Source organism: Nicotiana attenuata, chromosome 6 (assembly GCF_001879085.1).
Source record: "Nicotiana attenuata strain UT chromosome 6, NIATTr2, whole genome shotgun sequence".
Taxonomy (NCBI): Eukaryota; Viridiplantae; Streptophyta; class Magnoliopsida; order Solanales; family Solanaceae; genus Nicotiana; species Nicotiana attenuata.
The window spans coordinates 4,446,162-4,468,828 of record NC_031994.1 but is presented as its reverse complement, the minus strand read 5'-3'; positions in this window follow the sequence as shown (position 1 = coordinate 4,468,828).

Here is a 22,667-nt window from a genome sequence, read left to right as displayed (position 1 = left end):
ATATTTGAAGGGTTTCACAAGGTATAAGAAATATAATACCAATAAGAGTTATTATGGGAAAATTATGCAAGTGAAAGTTAGTCAATATTACTGTAGGATAGATTCACTTGGAAAAAGAAGGGTACTGATGTATTTGTACTTAAACTAGTCTCATTATATATGATCTTTGTTAGGTGTAAATTAAGTTAGGGTGCAAGGATTGAGTTTTGGTGTTTAACTATATTGCAATGACAATATCGGATTTCGGTTTGAATGTGGTAAGTCTAGTATTGACTACAAAAGATAAGTACCAATTAAGAAGGAATATTATGGACAATAAGGTTATTTCAGTTTCAATTTATGCACACGATTAAGGAAACTGAACAGTACAGGGAATAAACCATATAAATACCTTTTATTTAAATAATTTTGGACTAATTTAAATTACTCATAGCATTGGTAAATATAATTCGGCGTGGAGGAGGGGATTGGTAGTGGGATGGTTAAGTGTTGTAGGCTTGGTAAACATGTGCTGGTTGGGAGTATTTGGGTGAAGTGGGCTGATATGCGGGAGGTGATTGATAAGTGAGTGGTGGAGTTTGGTAAGAGGGTGAGGGTGCTTGGTAGTTCGGGGTAGTTTGATATGCGAGTGGAGGTATTGGGCAGGTTTGGTATTTGATAGGGGATTTGGTCCTCTGTGCAACCATTGCAGCACCTACGTCCCTTTTCTTGGACGTACCACCAAACTGTAAAGCCTTTTTGGTAGCTTGCAAGTCTTCAAAGTTCGTAACGACACCACTCTTGATGCCTTCCTCGATCCTTTCTCCTAGCTTGATGATTTCAGAGAATTTGTGATTCTCGATTAGCATCAGTCTCTCATAATACTGTAGGTCTTGGGCCCGAACGAAGAATTTGTTCATTTGCTCTTCTTCCAAAGCAGGCCTAACCTTAGTAGCTTCTGATCTCCATCGAGCGGCATACTCACGGAAGGTCTCTGTGGGTTTCTTCTTCAAGTTTTGAATATAGAACACATCCGGTGCATTCTCTGTGGTGAACCTGAATCTGTCCATAAAATCAGACGCCATGCTTACCCAGTTCGACCACTTCTTTGGATCTTGGCTAATGTACCAAGATAAAGCATCTCCCTTCAGGCTCCTCATGAAAAGCTTCATGCGAATTTTCTCGTCTCTTCCCACTCCAACCAATTTGTCACAGTACGTTTTCAAATGGACCCTGGGATCCCCTGTACCATCAAAATCTCGAACTTAGGAGGTTTGTACCCCTCGGGCAGTTCGACATCGGGCTGTATGCAAAGATCTTCATAGTTTAGCCCATCAATTCCCTTACTACTTTCAACGCCTTGAATTATGCTAGTCAACTTTTTAAGCTCTTCGGTCAAGTTTCTGATGAGCGAGTCTTTATCATCAGACTCGGGTTTGCTCGAAATGGGTTGGGTGGAGTGTGGCACAGTCTCCACGTAGATGGGGGTATCATGTTGGGTGCGGCAGTGGTCATTTGTGGAGTTCTGGAGTTCTGGGATGAGCAGTGGGGTGTTATTTGCGGTATGGCAGGTATTGCAGTGGCAGTGAGGAGCGGGATGGTTTTGTTACTTTGGGATGTTTTGCGGAGGTATAGGATTCTGAGTATTTGGGAAAGCAACCTCTGGAGTGGTGAGGGAAAATGACAGATTTGCCAGATTCCGGACTTGATCGAGTTCTTCCTGAAACTTCAATAGCTTTTGTTCTAGTTGGGATGCATTTTCCTTGGGAACCAGAGTACCATGGGTGACATCTACCCGTTCAGTTGAGTTGTTCGACTCTTCCATTTTTCCTTTGTTTTTGTGTCTGGCAGGACTGGGAGGAGGAGCAGGTGGAGGGCCCCTGGATCTCGTAAAATATGATGATGTTGCCAGAGTTCACGAACTAACCTTTGGGGAGGGGAATAAACAAAAAAGTAAAAACGAAAGGTAACAAGTCAGTGAGGATCATTAGAAAAATGTTGCAATATTTAAACACGTAGTGCTGAAATACAAAGCGTGTCCTAATTTTGGGGACCTCGTTGTGCTCGAGGTAGGCCTAGCGACAAGTTGATTTGGAGAACTTAGAATGCTAAATGCCTCCTTTTATTGATAAAAGATAGACGAATCCCAAAACGACGCTAAATAACAAGAAAATAAAAATCACTAATGGCCATTGGCCTTATTACATTTTATAAAGCGGAAATGGAAATTCCTATCTATTCGGTCCCAGAGGGACATTCCCCGGACTCAGCATCATTGGCTCCATCGAACAGCTTCCCTAGCTCGCGCAGTCCTAGTAGCAAGTAAGCTCTGGCCAGATGTCCGCCTTCATTTCCTTCAGCAGTCCGGCAGTCTTCGACCCTTTTCAGGAACTTCTTTTCCAACTCTACTATACCTAGCTCCAAATAGACCAATCGTTTGTTGGCGCTGACAGCCATATCCTTCCATTCTTCAATTAGTTTTGATTGGCTTCTTGTATTTCATGGTGCTCACCTTCGCATTCACGGATTCTCTTGCGCAGCTGATTGTATTTAACCTGTGCTTCAGCCTTTTCATCGATGACCTTGTTACCTCGAACAAACCCGGGTTGACCCAGACCATTGTGATTATCCTCCAACCAACCGGAATAGAAAGGAGTACAACCGGCGTGGTATCTATCTGGTTCGATTGTATCTCTTCCCCTGACGATCTTGCAGTGCCACATATGCTGAGCTTGGCACTTGTAAGGACTATCGTCAGCCTAGAAGTCAGCCCGGAAATGACTTATCTTGTCGACCCTGGGTACAACCTGCTTCCTACCAGCTTGCCTCATAACTCGGAGAGGGACGTAAGGGTACGTTCCTTTCAGACCGATCACTATCAGAAAAGGTGCGTCTCAGGATCGGGCGGTGAATTCTTCGGTTGGAAACCATTCGAACATCCATTGTACTTGCTCCTCGGTCAGATTATCAAATAGCTTGAACCATCCTTTGGCATCCTCTGGCTGAGCAAACATATCAGGGATATAATTCATTCGCTTTGGGTGATGGAAAGCGATATGATCGTCCCAGTCCCTTCATTGAATCTCTTGTCGATATTCACCCTTTTGTAGATGCTCCATGAGCCACAGCTGAAGTAGCAAATTGCAACCCTCGAAGTGACTAGCTCCCCGTTGACATTTTTCTAGGGCCCGGTATATTTCTGTGAAAATCATGGGCACAGTACTGAATGGTTGCCCTCCAATTCCTTCCATTAGAGTTTTGGTGACCATAGCTAGCCTGGTATGGATTCTTTCTTTCTTCATTGGAAACACTATCATCCCCAAGAAATAGAACATGAAGACAAAGACCTTCGGTGAATATGCCCCAATGATGTAAGGGCGAACTCATCAGGATAAGTACGGTAAGATTTACTGTGACTGTACCTCTCGTACAGATAGTCAAAGGGAATGTATGACTCTTTCAAACATGTCAAGTCTAGATTCTTCTTTAGACCCATCATTTTGAGAAAACCTCTACCTTTGCGGTTTTTCGGCATTAACAAACCCGGAGTTTCCCACGGTATACCAGCCAGTCCTCCTATTTCCTCGAGCAGGGGTGTCATCTCAATGTCTCCGAAGTGGAACACAGACCCAGAATAGAGTAGTCGCTTCTATGATTTTATTGTTGGGTTGGATTTCCAGGAGAGAAGGTAGATTTCCTAGGTATTTCCGGACAAGAGTCTGATCGCTGGAATGAAGATCCTCCCACTTAGCAATTTTGGGTGGATGTTGGTGACCATGCTGAATCTGGGGACTTCGTGCCTCATGTTTCTGCAAGACAAAAGGGTTAGGCCCTTACCCCCACCAGACTCGACTATTAAGTATCAATAATTGGCATAAAAGCGTTTAGTTCTCCAAATAAAAGCACAAAACGTGGTAGTGTCCGTTTGGATTTTAGGGAAACCAGTGGACTTTGGACAAGGCTGTCTTAAAGAGTCATTATGCGGACAACATAACTGACTTGGCTAGGTTTGACCATGATGCATGCACAATTAAACAGAGTAAGGTTTCTATGGGGTATTAGACTGGTACCCTTGAGCGGACAACTCAAGAGGGAAAGGCGCGGAACCGTCGACTACACCGTTGATCGACTGGTTTTACCGCAAATATACCTTTGCCAAATTTAGGAGGTGATAATATCGGAAGAGCGCAACCACTCATTATAAGCGTTGCTATGGTATTTTGTTTGGCACGAGTGGAATATGATGTTGAAGACATGCTTATGCAATAATTAAAACAAGTTGTCACGTATTTGCACGTTCATAAAGTAATAATTACAATAATTCAAAACAGTAATAAAGGAATGCAATAAAGGAAAGCAGTAATGAAATAAGGGAAGGAAACAAAAGACAAGTCAGTTTTGTAGTAGAAGAGGGAATTAAATGCTTAAAGGGATTAAACAGATAAAGGCACATAAGAATGTAAAGTCACAGTAATTGTTTGAAATGGTAAAAGCCTAAAAGAAAATCCCCAGCAGAGTCGCCATGTTGTCGCGCCCCTTTTTCTCGCGAAATAGGGTTTATGAAATTTGGGAAGACAACTCGTTCCCTTTTGGGAATTGGGTTTTGAATTGAAGAGTCGCCACCTAATGATTAAAGTGCATTAGGACACTAAGAAGGGTTTGAGTCAAGTAACCAGAGATTGGGTAAGGGCTTGAAATTATCCCAAGGGGAAGGTGTTAGGCACCCCTCAGGATCCACTAGTGTGGTTCCCGGCCAAACTATTGTTGTGACTTAAGTGCAAATAACACATAGGCAAATAAAACTTCAAGTAAGAGGGGATTTTCACATAATGGTTACAAATAAGCAAAGTTAGAAAGAATGAAAGGGATACTGATTTCTTCTTATTGAAATAGTTTAAAAATTTGGAAAAGAAGCAAAGAATCAAAGAAACAAAGGGAAGGGCGGGGGGGGGGGGGGGGGGGTTCCGTAGGTTTACAAATAATATGGATCACCCCACACAACATCCGGTAATCACCCCTCAGTGAGGGGCTACACATGATGTTATCGCGTGGTCATCATATCCATATTCTACCCTTTCCCATCCCGTTAAGGTATTAAAGCGCGGAATGGTCTCGTTTACTTATTGCATGCTATTACCCGCCCCAATCCTACCAGCCCCGGAGGTACTTGGGACTACTAATCCTAAAGGGTGGAGATATTGGCTTATTTGTGGTTTCAAAAGGGTAAAATACTAAGGCGACAGGAAAAAACACATATAGCAAGATTGGGGAAAGCATATAGACAAATAAAAGGCTCAAATACACCTCCTTTAAACATAGAAAGCATGTGATTAGCATGACTTACACATACTATTTAAGGTCTAATTAAAACTTAAAGGTTGAGGCGGACTGATTTATTACATAGTTCAGATAAGAAGCCCAAATCAGGCCTGCTTGCTGGTTGTAGCTAATAAAATCTGGTTCAGTTTATAATTTTAGCCCTAAGGCTTGCCTAGGTGTTGGACGAGGACCCTATAGGCATGATATCTACTGATTTCATAAACAATGAAATAAACTGAATACATAGTGTCACGACCCTAGTTCACCAACCGTGAACATGTCATGACGGCACCTGGTCCCCATGACCAGGTAAGCCTAACATTTGCGGAAATATAATAATTGCGGAAAAATAGAGAAAATCAAATCGAATATCTAAAGGAAACTGTACTGAATGCCGCTTGGCAAGTACAACTCAATATCACAAGTCTAAAACAATTCCCAAAACCCGGAAACTCACGGGCAACACAGGCTACAGAAGTGTATAGTAAAGGTTCCAAACTCCAGAATTTCTAACAACCGAAAGAAGGAAAACTAAGTACTAAAGATAGAGTAAGAGGAAGACTCGTCGGTCTGCGGACGCAGCAGATCTACCTCGAAGTCTCCGTAGTCCTCCTGCCTCACTGATAGTGCGCCTGAGTGGAGGTACCTGGATGATCTGCACATGAAAAACATGCGCAGGAAGGGCATGAGTACACCACAGCGGTACTCAGTAAGTGCCAAGCCTAACCTCGGTTGGGTAGTGACGAGGAAGGTCAGGGCCCTACCGAGACAAAATATAATAATAATAATAATTTAACAGTATAAAAATCTGACAGATATAATAAGTACAGCAGTGAGATAAGACAAGTCAACGAGGTAATAACAACTACAAAAGACAGAGTAAACACAGAGTAAATACGTCTCAATGTCAATGTACCAATGAGGGTCTCCCAGGATACCGTCCTGTAGCCCTTTTCTCAACTGTCCAGTGGATCTCCCGGGATACCGACCCGTAGTCCAACATCAATGTACAGGGGGATCCAACCATCAATGTGCAGGGGGATCTATCGGGAATCTAACCCGCAGTCCCAAAGTAAAAGTGCAGGAGGATCTATCGGGAATCTAACCCGCAATCCCAAAATAAAAGTGCAGGGGGATCTATCGGGAATCGAACCCGCAGTCCCAAAGTAAACAAACAAGGGGGGGAGCTACCGGAATCCCACATCCGTAGTCCCATTGTAAATGCGCAATCACAACCAGAAGGTACACGGAAACGAAGTACAAAAGACAAGCAACAGGTAGTACTGGCCTAGCATGCTTCACGTAGTACAGTTAAGGCAACTTAAGCAATTAGGCAAGTTAAATCAACTAAATATGCTTTCCTAATCTAGCACAAGTTATAATTGCAAGTAGAATAAAGCAAATATGAAAGGAACTCAGTCTCAAAATCTTAAGAAAATCGGATTTTCAACAATTGGCTCAAGTACGCGCCCGTCACCTCGCGTACAAGGCACTCAAATCAACAAATAACAAATCCTAAAGGGAAAGGTCCCCCACACAAGGTTAGACAAGCCACTTACCTCGAACCGGCTCAATATCAATAGAAACCGCGCCTTTGCCACGATTATCCGACTCCAAATGGCCCAAATCTATTCAATTCAATTGCATATCGTAAATAATATTGCAAACAACTGATTCCACTATTAAAGTTAAAGCTAGGGCGCGAAAATAGATAAAATGACCAAAATGCCCCTCAAGACAACATCTCGGAATCGAATAATTTTCACATTTTTAGAACCTTCGTACTCTCACGAGTCTAACCATATAAAAATCTCCCAAATCGGAGGTCAAATGCCCACTCAAAACTCAATAGTCTAGCCAATAAAGTTTTACCCCAAATTATCCAATTTTTGGTCCAAAATTCGAATTCCAATGATGTATTTAGCTATATAATGATGAAATATAATGAAAAGGGATCAAGGAAACGTTACCCAATGATTTTCTCTTCAAAACCCACTCAAAATCGCCTTAAACTGAGCTCTCAATTGATTTTGCAACTTATGAACTCAAACCCTCGACATCTCTATTTCTGTCCAGGGGTTTCCGCTTCTGCGGACAAGGGACCGCTTCTGCGATCCCGCTTCTGCGGACCACGATCCGCTTCTGCGGTTCTTCATTAAAGTCAAGATTTTCGCTTCTGCGGCCCTTCGCCGCACCTGCGGTTGCCGCTTATGCGGATTCATTACCGCTTCTGCGGTTTCACACAAAATTCCAAGGACCGCATCTGCGACTACTATCTCGCAGGTGCGTAACCGCTTCTGCGGTTAAACTTCCGCACCTGCGGAAACTGAAGAAGCACTCGAATTTCGCTCCTGCGGTGGTCTAGCCGCTTCAGCGGCTCCGCTTCTATCCAAGCCGCAGAAGCGGAAATACCAGATGACAGAACCTTCAGCAATTCATTCAACTTCAAAATTTTCCGTCAACCACCCGAAATCATCCCGAGGCCCCCGGGACCTCAACCAAAAGCACCAATACCACCTAATACCTTATTCAAACTTGTACCAATCCTTAAAACACCTAAAACAACACCGGAAACCCGATTAAATCAAAGATTCAAGCCTAAGAACTACAAGTTTCAACCAAACACGCTTTCGATCAAAAACCTAACCAAACCTCGTCCGAATGACTTGAAATTTTGCACACACATCCCAAATGACATGACGGAGCTACTGCAACTTCCGGAATGCCAATACGAACCTCGGATCAAAAACTCATTATCGGACCGAAAACTTCAAAAATACAAACTCCGGCATTTCAAGCCTAAATGAGCTACGGCCTCCAAAATACATTCCGAACACGCTCCCAACCCCGAAATCACCTAACGGAGCTAACGGAACCATCAGATTTCCATTCCGAGGTCTTCTTCACACTGTTCCGATTACGGACCATTTTTCAATTCTTAAGCTCTCATTTAGGGACTAAGTGTCCCAAAACACTCCGAATCCCAACACCGAACGTCCCGGCAAACCAAAATAGCAGAAATGAACTTAGGGGAAGCAGTTAATGGGGGATCGGGGCGTAAATTCCAAAAATGACCGGCCGGGTCGTTACATCCTCCTACACTTAAACATTCGTTCGTCCTCGAACGAGCATAGAGAACATACCTGAAGTAGTGAAAAGATGAGGGTACTGGCTGCGCATATCCTGCTCAGTCTCCCAAGTCGCCTCCTCGGCCGGCTGACCCCGCCACTGAACCTTCACTGAAGCAATGTTCTTTGACCTCAACTTCCTGATCTGTCTGTCCAATATAGCCACTGGCTCCTAAACATAGGATAGATCCTTGTCCAACTGGACTGAACTGAAATCCAACACGTGCGACGGATCACCGTGATACCTCCGGAGCATCGAAACATGAAATACCGGATGAACTCCGGCCAAGCTGGGAGGTAAGGCAAGCTCATAAGCAACCTCCCCAACTCGCCTCAAGATCTCAAAAGGGCCAATAAACCTCGGACTCAGCTTCCCTTTCTTTCCAAACCTCATGACGCCCTTCATAGGCGAGACCCGAAGCAGAACCCGCTCACCAACCATATATGAAACATCACGAACCTTCCTGTCCGCGTAACTCTTCTGTCTAGACTGGGCTGTACGGAGTCTGTCCTGAATCACCTTGACCTTCTCCAATGCATCCTGAACCATCTCTGTACCCAATAGCCTGGCCTCACCCGGCTCAAACCAACCCACCGGAGATCTACACCTCCTACCATATAAAGCCTCATACGGCGCCATCTGAATGCTGGACTGATAACTGTTGTTATAAGCAAACTCCGCCAATGGCAAGAAATGATCCCATGACCCTCCAAACTCAATCACGCACGCACGGAGCATGTCCTCAAGAATCTGAATAGTGCGCTCGGACTGTCCGTCCGTCTGGGGGTGAAATGCTGTGCTCAACTCCATCCGAGTGCCTAACTCCCGCTGCACGGCTCTCCAGAACCGCGATGTAAACTGAGTACCTCTGTCTGAAATGATAGAAACTGGAATACGATGCAGACGGACGATCTCCCTGATATAAATCTCCGCCAACCGCTCCAATGAATAGGTGGTACACACAGGAATGAAATAAGCGGATTTGGTCAGCCGAACCACAATAACCCAAATGGAATCAAACTTCTTCAAGGTTCGTGGAAGTCCAGATACAAAATCCATGGTGATGCGCTCCCATTTCCATATCTCTTGGAGTACCCACCCGGGCGCTGGTGCTCATACTTCCATGCTGGCAGTTTGAGGCATCTAGACACATAACCACTTATCCTTCTTCATCCTCTCCACCAATAGTGCCCGCTCAGGTCCGATAACATCTTCGCACCCGATGGATGGAATACCGCGAACTATGGGCCCCCCCCTCTGCTAGAATCAACTCTCGAAGACCATCAACATTGGCACACAAATCCGGCCCTGCGCATCCTCATTACTCCATCATCTCCAATGGTCACAATCTCTGATCCCCATTAGCGCTTATCCGAAAGACAAGCTAAATAGGGTATCATACTGCGCTCCTGATACGGCAAATAGGGAAGACCGAGAAACCACACAGGCTAGAACACGATGGGCTCCAAAGATCCAATTCTCACGAACTGGTTGGCTAAGGCCTGAACATCCATCGCATAGCCTCTCTGAAGCTGGTAAATATGCACACTCCCCAAACTCTCCCGCCGCACGACTCAAAGGCCATCCGCCACCTTACATTGGCCTTGCCGGGTGGATATAGGATAGTGAGTCATAATACTTCAGCAAGCTTTACCACCTTCTCCTTGACGCATATTGAGATCCTTTTGCTTGAGCAAGTGTTCAACTCCGATGATCTTAGTATATGATCTCACACAGGCACACATAACAGGAATGACGCCAGATTTCAAGCATGAGAACAATGGCAGCTAATTCAAGGTCGTTGGCAGGGTAATTCTTTCATGTATCTTCAACTGTCTGGACGCGTAGGCAATCACCTCAACCGTCCTGCATCACAACTACTCCAAGGCCAACTCTCGAGGCGTCACATAACAGTATAGACCCCGAACCGGTAGGCACATCAGGATTGGGGCTGTTAGTCAAAGCTGTCTTGAGCTTCTGAAGCTCACCTCACACTCTCTGTCCACTGAAATGGGGCACCCTTCTGGGTCAATTCTAGTCATAGGGGCAGCAATCGATGAAAATCCCCTCACAAACGACGGTAGTCACACGCCAAGCCAAGGAAACTGCGAATCTCTGTAGCTGAGGACGGCCTAAGCCAACTCTGCACGGCCTCACCTTCCTCGGATCCACCCGAATAGCCCTCCCTAGAAATCACTGGCCTAAGAATGCCACAGAACTCAGCCAAATTCACATTTTGAGAACTTTGCATATAATTCTTCTCCTCAAGTCTGAAGCACGATCCTCGGGTGTGCTGCATGATCTTCCGGACTCCGGGAACACACCAGAATTATCATCAATAAAAACAATCGAAACGAGTCAAGATATGGCCTGAATACGCGTGCATCAAGTGCATTGAACGCTGCATGGGCATTGGTCAGTCCAAAAATGACATGACAAGGAACTCGTAATGGCATATCGAGTCCTGAATGGCAGTCTTTCAGGATATCTGGCTCCCGAACTTCAACTGATGGTAACCTGAGTAGGCAAGTCAATCTTAGAAAACACCTGTGCGCCCTGAAGCTGGTCAAACATGATCATCAATGCGAGCCAAAGGATAACGGTTCTTCACTGTAATTTGTTCAACTGGCGTAGTCAATACACATGCGCATAGAACATCCTTTTCTTCATAAAACAAAACAGGAACACCCCACGGTGAAACACTGTGTCGAATAAAATCCTTACCAAGCAATTCCGCAACTGATCCTGCAACTCCTTCAAACTCAGGAGAACCATACGATATGGAGGAATGGAAAATGGGCTGGGTGCCCGTAATAGATCAATGCCGAAATCAATGTCTCTATCAGGCGGCATGCCCGGAAGATCAGCTGGAAAATACATCGGATAATCCCGTACCACTGAACAGAACAACAGATGGGGTATCAACACTAACATCTCTCAATATTGCCAAATACCACGGCACACCCCTTTCCAACCATGCGTTGAGCTTTAAGAAAAGAGATAACTCTACTGGGAGTGGTGATCTAAAGTACCACTCCACTCAACACGCGGAATACCCGGCATAGCCAGCGTCACGGTCTTGGCGTGACAATCAAGAATAGCAAAGTGGGGCGACAACCAGTCATGCCCAGAATAATGTCAAAATCCACCATACCGAGTATAATTAAGTCTGCTCTGGTCTAAAACCACTGAATAGTAACCAAACATGATCTGATAAATGCGGTCCACAAAAGAAATCTCCCCCAGGAGTAGAAACATAAACGGGGGCACTCAAAGAATCCCGAGGCACACCCAAAATACGGAGCAAAGTAAGTAGACACATTAAGAGTAAGTTAGAGCCTGGATTCGAATAGAACCGATGCCCTCTCTGGACAAACTAGTATAATACCTAGATGACGGAGTCGGAGGGCAACAGCCTCAGTGCGGGCAGGAATACAATAATATCTGGCACGGACCTCTCTCTCGAGGGCGACCTCTATCTCCCCTACCTCCGCCCTGGCTGCTGGCAGGTGGGGTAGCAGCGGAGCTGTGCCATAGCCTGAGAACTCTGAGAGCAACGGTGTGGCTGGTGTCTGTGAAGATGCACCCCTACCTAGTCTGGGGTATTCCTACCCATGGCGTGTATCACCATCATCGAAGCAACTCTAGGAGGGCGGTGGCTATGATGTGACTTGGAACTAGGCCTGCTGGACTGACCTCTTGGAAACACCCCGCGCAGGAGGGCGCGCTAGAAACTGGAGGTGCATAGTAAGGCTCCGGTGGTGTAGGCGGAGCTGGAGTATGTCGCTGCTGAAGAGGCTGAATGAACAGGGCGACCCGCATAACCCCTACCATAACGACTGCTGATGGGGTACGGGTACAGAGTAGTGACCCGACTCTCGACAGACCTCTTAGCCTCCTTTCTCCTCGCTCCCTAAGACGACATACCCTCAATCCTCCTAGCAATGCTCACTACCTGCTGATGAAGGAATGTCTATCTCCAACTCTGAGCCATGCTAGACTGGTGGGTCGGAATAAGGCCCTCAATGAACCTAAAATCTCTGCTGAACTGTAGCAACAAAGCCGGTGCGTGCTGGCCGAACCTGGTATAACGGATGGCAATACTCTGAAACTTGTCATAACACCCTAGGCAAGTGCTCAAACTCTGCGCGCCATGAATCTCTGAGGCTCTGGGACAAACTCTCTCATAACATTTCCGAGAACTGGGTCCAAGTCAGTGAAGCAGCTCGATTGGACGTCTATCTCATAAGTGCGCACCAATCATAGGCAGCCTCCCGAAGCTGAAAGCATTGAAAGAAACCCCGATGGACTCCACTTATGCCCATAGTGCGAAGAATAACGATGACACTCTTCAGAATCCAAGGCATCGTCTGAGCTAATCACTGAACACTCTCAAGCCTGCGCTGCTCGTTCCTCTGAAGCACGTGACGCCATCCTGGGGCTGAACTGGTGCTGCAGGCTGTGCCAGATAATCTCGGGAGCCTGCTCAGATGGAGCCTGCTCAACCTGCACTCGCTGCTTAGGAGTGCGGACGGCAGGAGTCTGTGCTCCTCCCTCGGCCTGGGATGTGGTTGCAGCAAGGAGAAGCAACCCCGCCTGAGCCAAGGTGGTGTACATGCTCATGAACTGAGCCAAAGTCTCCTGGAGCGCTGGAGTAGTAGTGGCAGTAGTAGGTGTGCCAGGTGCCTGGGCTCCGGCTGGATCTGCTGGTGGTACCTCGGCGGCAGCTCGCGCAGGTGCTCTGGCTGCACCACGTGCGCGTCCTCGACCTCTCCCTCGGCCCCGGCCTCTGACGGCTGCAGTAGGGGGCGCGGGTGCCTGATCATCTCAAGTGGCACGTGTCCTCACCATCTGTGAGAGAATAAAAGTCAAAAGTTTAGAATTGATGTCAAAATATCGCACGACAAGGAATTCAAATGAAACGAAGATTTTTCCTAAACAGTTACATAGCCCCTCGTAGATAAGTACAGACGTCTCTGTACCGATCAGCGAGACTCTAATAAACCGGCCTGTGTTTCGTGACTCCTATGAACCTAGAGCTCTGATACTAACTTGTCACGACCCTAGTTCACCGACTGTGAACATGTCATTACGGCACCTAGTCCCCACGACCAGGTAAGCCTAATATTACGGAAATATAATAATTACAGAAAAATAGAGGAAACCAAATTAAATACTAAAAGAAAACTGTACTGAACCGCTCGGCATGTACAACTCAATATCACGAGTTTCAAACAATCCCCAAAACCCGGAAACTCACGGGCAACACTGGCTACATAAGCGAAAAGTAAAGGCTCCAAACTCCAGAATATCTAACAACCGGAAGAAGAAAAACTAAGTACTAGAGATAGAGTGAAAGGGAGACTCGTCGGTCTGCGGACGCAGCAGATCTACCTCGAAGTCTCCGTAGTCCTCCTGCCTCACTGATAGTACGCCTGAATAGAGGTACCTGGATGATTTGCACATGAAAAACATGCGCAGGAAGGGCAAGCCTAACCTCGGTTGGGTAGTGACGAGGAAGATCAGGGCCATACTGAGAAAAAATATAGTAATAACAATAATTAACGGTATGATAATCTGACAGAAATAATAAATACATCAGTGAAATAAGGCAGGTCAACAAGACAATAACAACCACAAAAGGACAGAGCAAACACAGAGTAAATACAACTCAATACCAATGATAACAATGAGGGTCTCCCAGGATACCGTCCTGTAGCCCTTTCCTCAACTGTCCAGTGGATCTCTCGGGATACCGTCCCGTAGTCCAACTCGTATACCAAATCGAAGGATCTTCCGGGATACCGTCCCGTAGTCCAACCATCAAAATGCAGGGGGATCTATCAGGAATCTAACCCGTAGTCCCAAAGTAAAAGTGCAGGGGGATCTACCGGGAATCGAACCCGTAGTCCCAAAGTAAACAACCAAGGGGGGGGGGGGAGGGGGAGCTACTGGAATCCCACATCCGTAGTCCCAATGTAAATGCGCAACCATAGCCAAAAACAAACCAAGGAACAAAGCACAAAAGACAGAGCAACAGATAGAATTAGCCTAGCATGCTTCACGTAGTACAGTCAAACAACTTAAGCAATTAGGCAGTTAAGTCAGCTAAACATGCTTTCCAAATCTAGCACAATTATAATTTCAAGTAGGATAAGGCAAGTAGTAAAGAAAGCTAAATATCAACAACTGAAGTGAAAACCGGATTTTCATCAATCGGCTCAAGTACGCGCTCGTCACCTCACGTACAAGGCACTCAAATATCAAGAAAACAATCCTAAGGGGAAAAGTCCCCCACACAAGGTTAGATAAGCCACTTACCTCGAACCGGCTCAATATCACTAGAAACCGCGCCTTTGCCACGAGTATCCGACTCCAAATGGCCCAAATCTATTCAATTCAATTACATATCGTAAATAATATTGCAAACAACTAATTCAACTATTAAAATTAAAGCTAGGGCGCGAAAATAGATAAAATGACTAAAACGCCCCTCAAGCCAACGTCTCGGAATCGAATAATTTTCACATTTTTAGAACCCTCGTACTCTCACGAGTCTAACCATATAAAAATCTCCCAAATCGGAGGTCAAATGCCCACTCAAAACTCAATAGTCTAGCCAATGAAGTTTTACCCCAAATTATCCAATTTTTGGTCCAAAATTCGAATTCCAATGATGTATTTAGCTATATAATGATGAAATATAATGAAAAGGGATCAAGGAAACCTTACCCAATGATTTTCTCTTTAAAACCCACTCAAAATCGCCTTCTCCCGAGCTCTCAATCGATTTTCAAGCTTATGAAATTAAACCCTCGAAGTTGATATTTCTGAACAGTCATTTCCGCTTCTGCGGACAAGGGACCGCTTCTGCGGTCCCGCTTAAGCGGAAAGCCAACCGCTTTTACGGTTTTCATTAAAAGGGACAGGACCGCATCTGCGATAGCTGAGCCGCTTCTGCGGCTTCGCTTCTGCGGAAGTGGCACCGCTTCTGTGGCTTCTGAGGAAGGGGGCACAAGCCGCTTCTGCGACGTCCAAGGCCGCTTCTACGGCTCCGCTTCTGCGGTTCCCAAGCCGCAGAAGCGAAAATACCAGAAAGAAAAATACCAGCTGCAGCAATCACTTAGAAATTTCTCCGTTAACCACCCGAAATCATCCCGAGGCCCCCGGAACCTCAACCAAAAGCACCAATACCACCTAATACCTTATTCGAACTTGTACCAATCCTTAAAACACCTAAAACCACACCGGAAGTCCGATTAAATCAAAGATTCAAGCCTAAGAACTTCAAATTCCAACGAAACACACTTTCGATCAAAAACCTAACCAAACCTCACCCGAATGACCTAAAATTTTGCACACACATGACGGAGCTACTGCAACTTTTGGAATTCCAATCCGACCCTCGGATCAAAAACTCACTATCGGACCGGAAACTTCAAAAATTCAAACTTCGGCATTTCAAGCCTAAAAGAGCTATGAGCCTCCAAAATACATTCCGAACACGCTCCCAACCCCGAATCACCTAATGGAGCTAACGGAACCATCAGATTTCCATTCTGAGGTCCTCTTCACACTGTTCCGATTATGGACCATTTTTCAACACTTAAGCTCTCATTTAGGGACTAAGTGTCCCAAAACTCTCCAAAACTTAACACCGAATGTCCCGGCATACCAAAATGGCAGAAATGAACTTAAGGGAAGCAGTTAATGGGGGATCGGGGCATAAATTCTTAAAACGACCGTCCGGGTCGTTACAGATCAAATGAGAAATTTTTACCTCTCATTTTAACCCTTAAAATCTCAAGTCCAGTTGCATCATAAATGAAACAATATTTATCTTCAAAGGATACTTTAAATCCTTTTTCCATTAGTTGTCCAACACTTAATAAATTTTGATCAATATCAGGAACATAAAGAACATCTGAAATTTTCTTAGTACCTGAATTTGATGGGATTGCAACAGTTCCTTTTCCTTTAGCAAGAATCAAGAATATAATCACCATTTCCAATTATGACTTTCTTATTTCCTATAGACGTGAACTCTTTGAAAAGATTTTTGTCATATGTCATGTGGTTTGTACAACCACTGTCAATCAACCAAAAATCAGATTTTTTTTGAAAGAATAGTTGCCACAAACAAGTGATCTTCTTCTTCTTCATTGGCGACTTGGGCATCTGCTTTATGCTTTTGATATTTGCCTTTGCAAATTACAGCTTCATGACCAAGTTGGTTGTAAATTTTGCACTTTGCATCTGGCCTCTTCCAACATTTCATGACCAAGTCTCTTATAAATTTTGCATTTGGACTACAATTTATAAGAGAAATACTAACTAAAAGACCTAAAAATCAGCGCAAAATATGCTGAAAACAACTAACTCCTAGAGACTAGTTCACTCCTAAAGACTAGTTCAAAATTATTTCAAATTCAAACTAAATTACTGCAGTAAATAGCTGAAACAGTAAAATAATTTTACTGAGAGCAGTTTCTAAAGCATATTTCTAACAGATATCTTTGAACCGTCGAACTTTGGTGTATACCTAGACAACCATAAGTCACACAACCAATCCTTAACCGTCTTTGGTTCTCATTGTTGTGTTCGTTTCAGCCATGAACACCGCCTGGTTTCATAAGTGCGTAGAGAACTGGCCTTACAAAGTTCTCCTTGAAGCGGCTAACACTTCACACTTACATAGGTGATTCCTAAACGTGTCATCCCGTAGATACACTATTTGATACACCTTGTATCAAATTTAGAAATCATTAAAAAGCCTTAATGCTTTATCCTTGGTACTGAACATTGTCTCATCACGAGAATGGACCAAAAGTTTAGTTGACAATGTTGAACCATCATTAATGACTTTGTTTGATCTTCTTGAACCTAGATCTTGGGATCTCCAGTCTTCTAGGTAGAGTTACCACCACTATGACTTGTTCTCGGCCATAGTCCCATTCCCCTTGATGATTTCTCAACTACCTCTCTAGTTAGACCTTTTGTAAGTGGATCCGACACATTATCACTTGACTTTAGATAGTCAATCGTGATAATTCCTCTAGAGAGTAGTTGCCTAACGGTTTTATGTCTTCGTCGTATATGACGAGATTTACCATTATGCACATTGGTGCCAACGGTTTGGGCCAAAATGGAATGTCTTCCAAGAAATTCTGGAGCCATTCAGCTTCTTCACCGGCTTTATCTAAGGCTATGAATTCAGCCTCCATTGTAGAGCGGGCAATACAAGTTTGTTTGGACGACTTCCAAGATACCGCTCCTCCACCAATAGTGAATACACATCCACTTGTGGACTTAGAATCAGTTAAACCGATGATACAATTTGCATCACAGTATCCCTCAATCACTGCAGGATATTTACTATAGTGAAAAGCAAAGCCCTGGGTATGTTCTAAATATCCTAAAACTCGTTTCATTGCCATACAATGAGATTGACCTGGATTGCTCGTGTATCGACTCAATTTACTTATAGCACAAGCTATATCTGGTCGTGTACAATTCATGATGTACATTAAGCATCCCAACACACTAGCATAATCCAATTGTGATATGCTTTGGCCTTTGTTCTTTGCTAATGCAAGATTCACGTCAATTGGAGTCTTTGCAACTTTAAAGCCTAAGTGCTTGAATTTTTCAAGTACAGTCTTAATATAATGAGATTGTGACAATGCCAGACCTTGAGGAGTCTTATGGATCTTAATCCCCAGAATTAAATCAACAACTCCGAAGTCCTTCATATCAAACTTGCTAGTTAGCATACGTTTAGTAGCATTTATGTTAGCAATGTCATTACTCATTATCAGCATATCATCCACATATAAGCAAACAATGACTATGTGATTTGGAACATTTTTAATGTACACACATTTATCACATTAATTTATCTTAAAACCATTTAACAACATTGTTTGGTCAAATTTCGCATGCCATTGTTTGGGTGCTTGTTTTAGTCCGTAAAGGGACTTAACAAGTCTACATACCTTCTTTTCTTTACCTGGAACCACAAACCCTTCAGGTTGTTCCATGTAGATTTCTTCCTCCAACTCTCCATTTAAGAAGGCCGTCTTAACATCCATTTGATGAATTTCAAGACCATAAACTGCAGCTAACGCTACTAACGTTCGTATGGACGTAATTCTTGTAACTGGAGAGTATGTATCAAAATAGCCAAGACCTTCTTGTTGTCTATACCCTTTGACCACAAGTCTTGCCTTATATTTGTCAATAGTGCCATCATCTTTCATTTTTTTCTTAAAAATCTATTTAGAACCCAACGGTTTATTTCCAGGAGGAAGATCAACTAATTCCCATGTATGGTTGTTCAATATGGATTCTATTTCACTATTGACTGCCTCTTTCCAAAACAATAATTCTGAAGAAGAGCTTCTTTAAATGTTCGAGGCTCATTTTTCAATAAGAAAGTCACAAAATCTGGTCCAAATGAAGTAGACGTTCTTTGACGTTTACTACATCTTGGATCCTCCTGATTAAATGTATTTTCTTTGTTTTCTTCCCGAGGTCGTTTAGATCCTTCACCAATCGACTCACATTCCTTTTTATTCGGATATATATTTTCAAAGAAATCAGCATTATCTGATTCTATAACCGTATTATTATGAATGTCGGGATTTTCTTATTTATGAACCAGAAATCGATATGCTTTACTATTGGTCGCATATCCTATGAAAACACAATCAACGGTTTTCGGTCCTATTTGTACCTTTTTGGGTTTAGGAACTTGCACTTTTGCCAAACACCTCCACACTTTAAAATAATTCAAGTTGGGCTTTCTTCCTTTCCATTTTTCATATGGAATGGATTGTGTTTTGCTATGGGGTACTCGATTTAGTATTCGGTTAGCCGTAAGAACGGCTTCCTCCCACAAGTTCTGTGGCAAACCAGAACTTATCAATAGTGCGTTCATCATCTCCTTTAATGAACGATTCTTTCTTTCTGCAATCCCATTGGATTGGGGTGTGTAAGGGGCGTGTTTGATGAATAATTCCATATTCTAAACATATTTGTTCAAAAGGAGATTCATATTCACCACCCCTATCACTTCTTATCATTTTGATTTTCTTGTTAAGTTGCGTTTCAACTTCATTTTTTTATTGCTTGAATGCGTCTATTGCTTCATCTTTACTATTAAGTAAGTAAACATAGCAATATCTAGTACTATCGTCAATAAAAGTTATGAAATACTTCTTTCCACCACGAGATGGTATTGACTTCATATCGCAAATATCTGTGTGAATTAAGTCTAAAGTATCTGAATTCCTTTCAACTGACTTATACGGATGTTTAACATACTTAGATTCCACACATATTTGACATTTTAATTTATCGCATTCAAACTTAGGCAATACTTCCAAGTTAATCATTTTCCGCAAGGTTTTATAATTGACATGACCCAAACGTATATGCCATAATTCATTTGACTCAAGTAAGTAAGACGAAGCTGAAATTTTATTATTATTTTCAACAACCATTACATTCAGCTTGAAAAGGCCCTCAGTGAGGTAACCTTTTCCTACAAATATTTTGTTCTTACTTATTACAACCTTATTGGAAACAAAAACACATTTAAAACCATTCTTAACAAGAAGTCCATCAAAGACTAAATTCTTTCTAATCTCGGGAACATGAAGGACGTTGTTCAAAGTCACCACCTTGCCAGAAGTCATCTTCAGAAAGATCTTCCCACATCCTTCAATCTTGGCGGTTGCAGCATTTCCCATAGAAAGAGTCTCTTCGGGTCCAACTGGAGCATATGTTGCAAATGCTTCCCTAACAGCACAAACATGGCGAGTGGCTCCAGAATCAATCCACCACTCCTTAGGATTTCCCACCAGGTTGCATTCAGAAAGCATGGCACACAAGTCATCAACATCTGCATGCTTTTCAACCATGTTTGCTTGACCCTTCTTCTTGTCTTTCTTCGAAGCACGACACTCTGTAGATTTGTGCCCAGCTTTCCCACAATTGTAGTAATTTCCGCTGAACCGCTTCTTGCTTGGGTTGCTTTTTGGTCCAGAAGCCTGCTTCCTCTTTTGCTTATTTTGAGAAGTATCATCAACAATGTTTGCTCCCATTATTGTTGAGTTTCCGCGGCCTCTCTTTTCAGCAGCTTTGTTGTCCTCTTCGATTCTCAACCGAACAATGAGATCTTCAAGGGACATCTCCTTGCGCTTGTGTTTCAAGTAGTTTTTGAAGTCCTTCCACAAAGGAGGCAACTTCTCAATCATCGCTGCTACTTGGAATGCTTCATTGATGACAAGACCTTCAATAAAAATTCTGTTAGTAAAAATACTAAAATTACTACTTTCAACATCAGTATTAACTTGATTTATACCTTCAGCAAGGAGATCGTGAATAATCACTTGCAATTCCTGGACTTGGGTAATAACAGACTTGTTTTGTAGTCCAAAAACTTAGCGGCAACGAATTTCTTCAACCCGGCATCTTCAGTTTTGTATTTCTTTTCAAGCCCAGTCCACAATTCTTTTGACGTCTCCACGCCACTGTAGACATTATACAAATCGTCCACCAGTCCGCTAAGAACATAATTCTTGCACAGAAAATCAGAATGCTTCCACGCCTCAATCACGAGAAAGCGTTCATTCTCTGGAGTTTCTTCGGGCAGAACGTAGCCGAAGCCAAAGCCGAGCCGAACGAGCGACGACGACGACGGCGCGGGGCTTGCCTTCTTCTCAACTCTTTAAGAGCTAGAAGAAGAGCAATTGTTTATATACCCATAAAAAACCTCTTCCTCTTCCAATATGGGACAATGTTCCTTCATCAAGAGGGTAAACTTAAAATTTTTATTTCCCTCCATTTCTCATTCACCCTCTTTTAAGCATTTAACATACTTAAAATATATATATATATATATAGGATGGATACTGGGTAATTGGTCATTACAATAACAACGATGTCCCAATCCCATCTTCGAAATATATTGGTTCACTTACTAAGAATGTAATTCTTGTAATTAAATTTTAAATGCATGTTTAATTAAGAGCTAATACCAACTTTGATCGCATACTAGTGTCAGAATATCAAATGTCAATGGGACAATAGTAGATATTTTGATTTTTTCTTTAACTTAAAGACTACGCCGTTGTAAAGTAGGTTTTTTTGCACATCTGATCTCATTCTACACCAACCCCCCCCCCCCCCCCTCCGAAAAGAAAAAAAGTCTTTTAGTTACATCATCTTAGGCTCTTAGCTTAACAAATTGAAGTCTCACTGGCTTTTTGTAATGTAATGACAGTCATTATGCATAATAATAAATTAATAATAATCTATTTCCTTTCTTACTTCCTCTTTTACAAGATTAATTCACCATACTATTCCGAAAAGACAAAAGCAAACTAGTCATAATTAAACTACACTTTTCAACTGAATGTTGATTTCCAGTTGATTAACCTGAACAAGCACTCACACACCACCACGCGATATTCTTGTCTTTCAAGAAAAAAAGCCCATTGGCTATCTACTTGCTTAACAACTGATTAAGTGCCAAATAAGAAATCAAAAGCAAAGAATATGCAATAATTCTAGTTGCCGTTGCTGCTTATTTAAACTAACTTCAATTCTTTGCCACCAAAAAAAAGTAAAAAATAAAAAGTAGTAAAGTTTACTTCTTCACTGTTGAACTTTTACTGAGGTGCATTTTTTCCTTGGCGCAACAGTTAACATAAGAATTGTAAAATTTCGGAAAAAAGTGAAAACAAAATTTCAAGTTAAAATGATATTTGAAAATTAGAGTTGTGTTTTGACATAAATATAATTTTAGCTGTTTTTGAATTTTTGTGAGTGATCTGAAGTGAAAATTTTGAAAAATAATTTTTTTAATTTTTTCAAATTTTCGAAAAAATCCGAAATTCATCTTCAAGTGAAAATCGTAAATTTCATGGCCAAACACTGATTTCGAAAAAAAGTAAAAAAAAATAAAATCGGAAAAAAAAAATCTTTTTTATGGCCAAACGTGCCCTAAAAGAGTCCTCTTTTTTACACGCGAGAGTAGTTTAAGACAGTGCAATCTTATAAATTAAAATATTACGCCAATCTACGTTAAGTAATTTGTCACTAGCAGAGTTGATAGCTTTTTATACCTTACAAGTGAATTTCGCATTTACCATGTGTTTCCTTTTCCATTCCCCTATCCGAAGCCTCCGAAAAGAAAAAAAGGTATAAATGGCAGTTATTTTTCAAATGAAAAA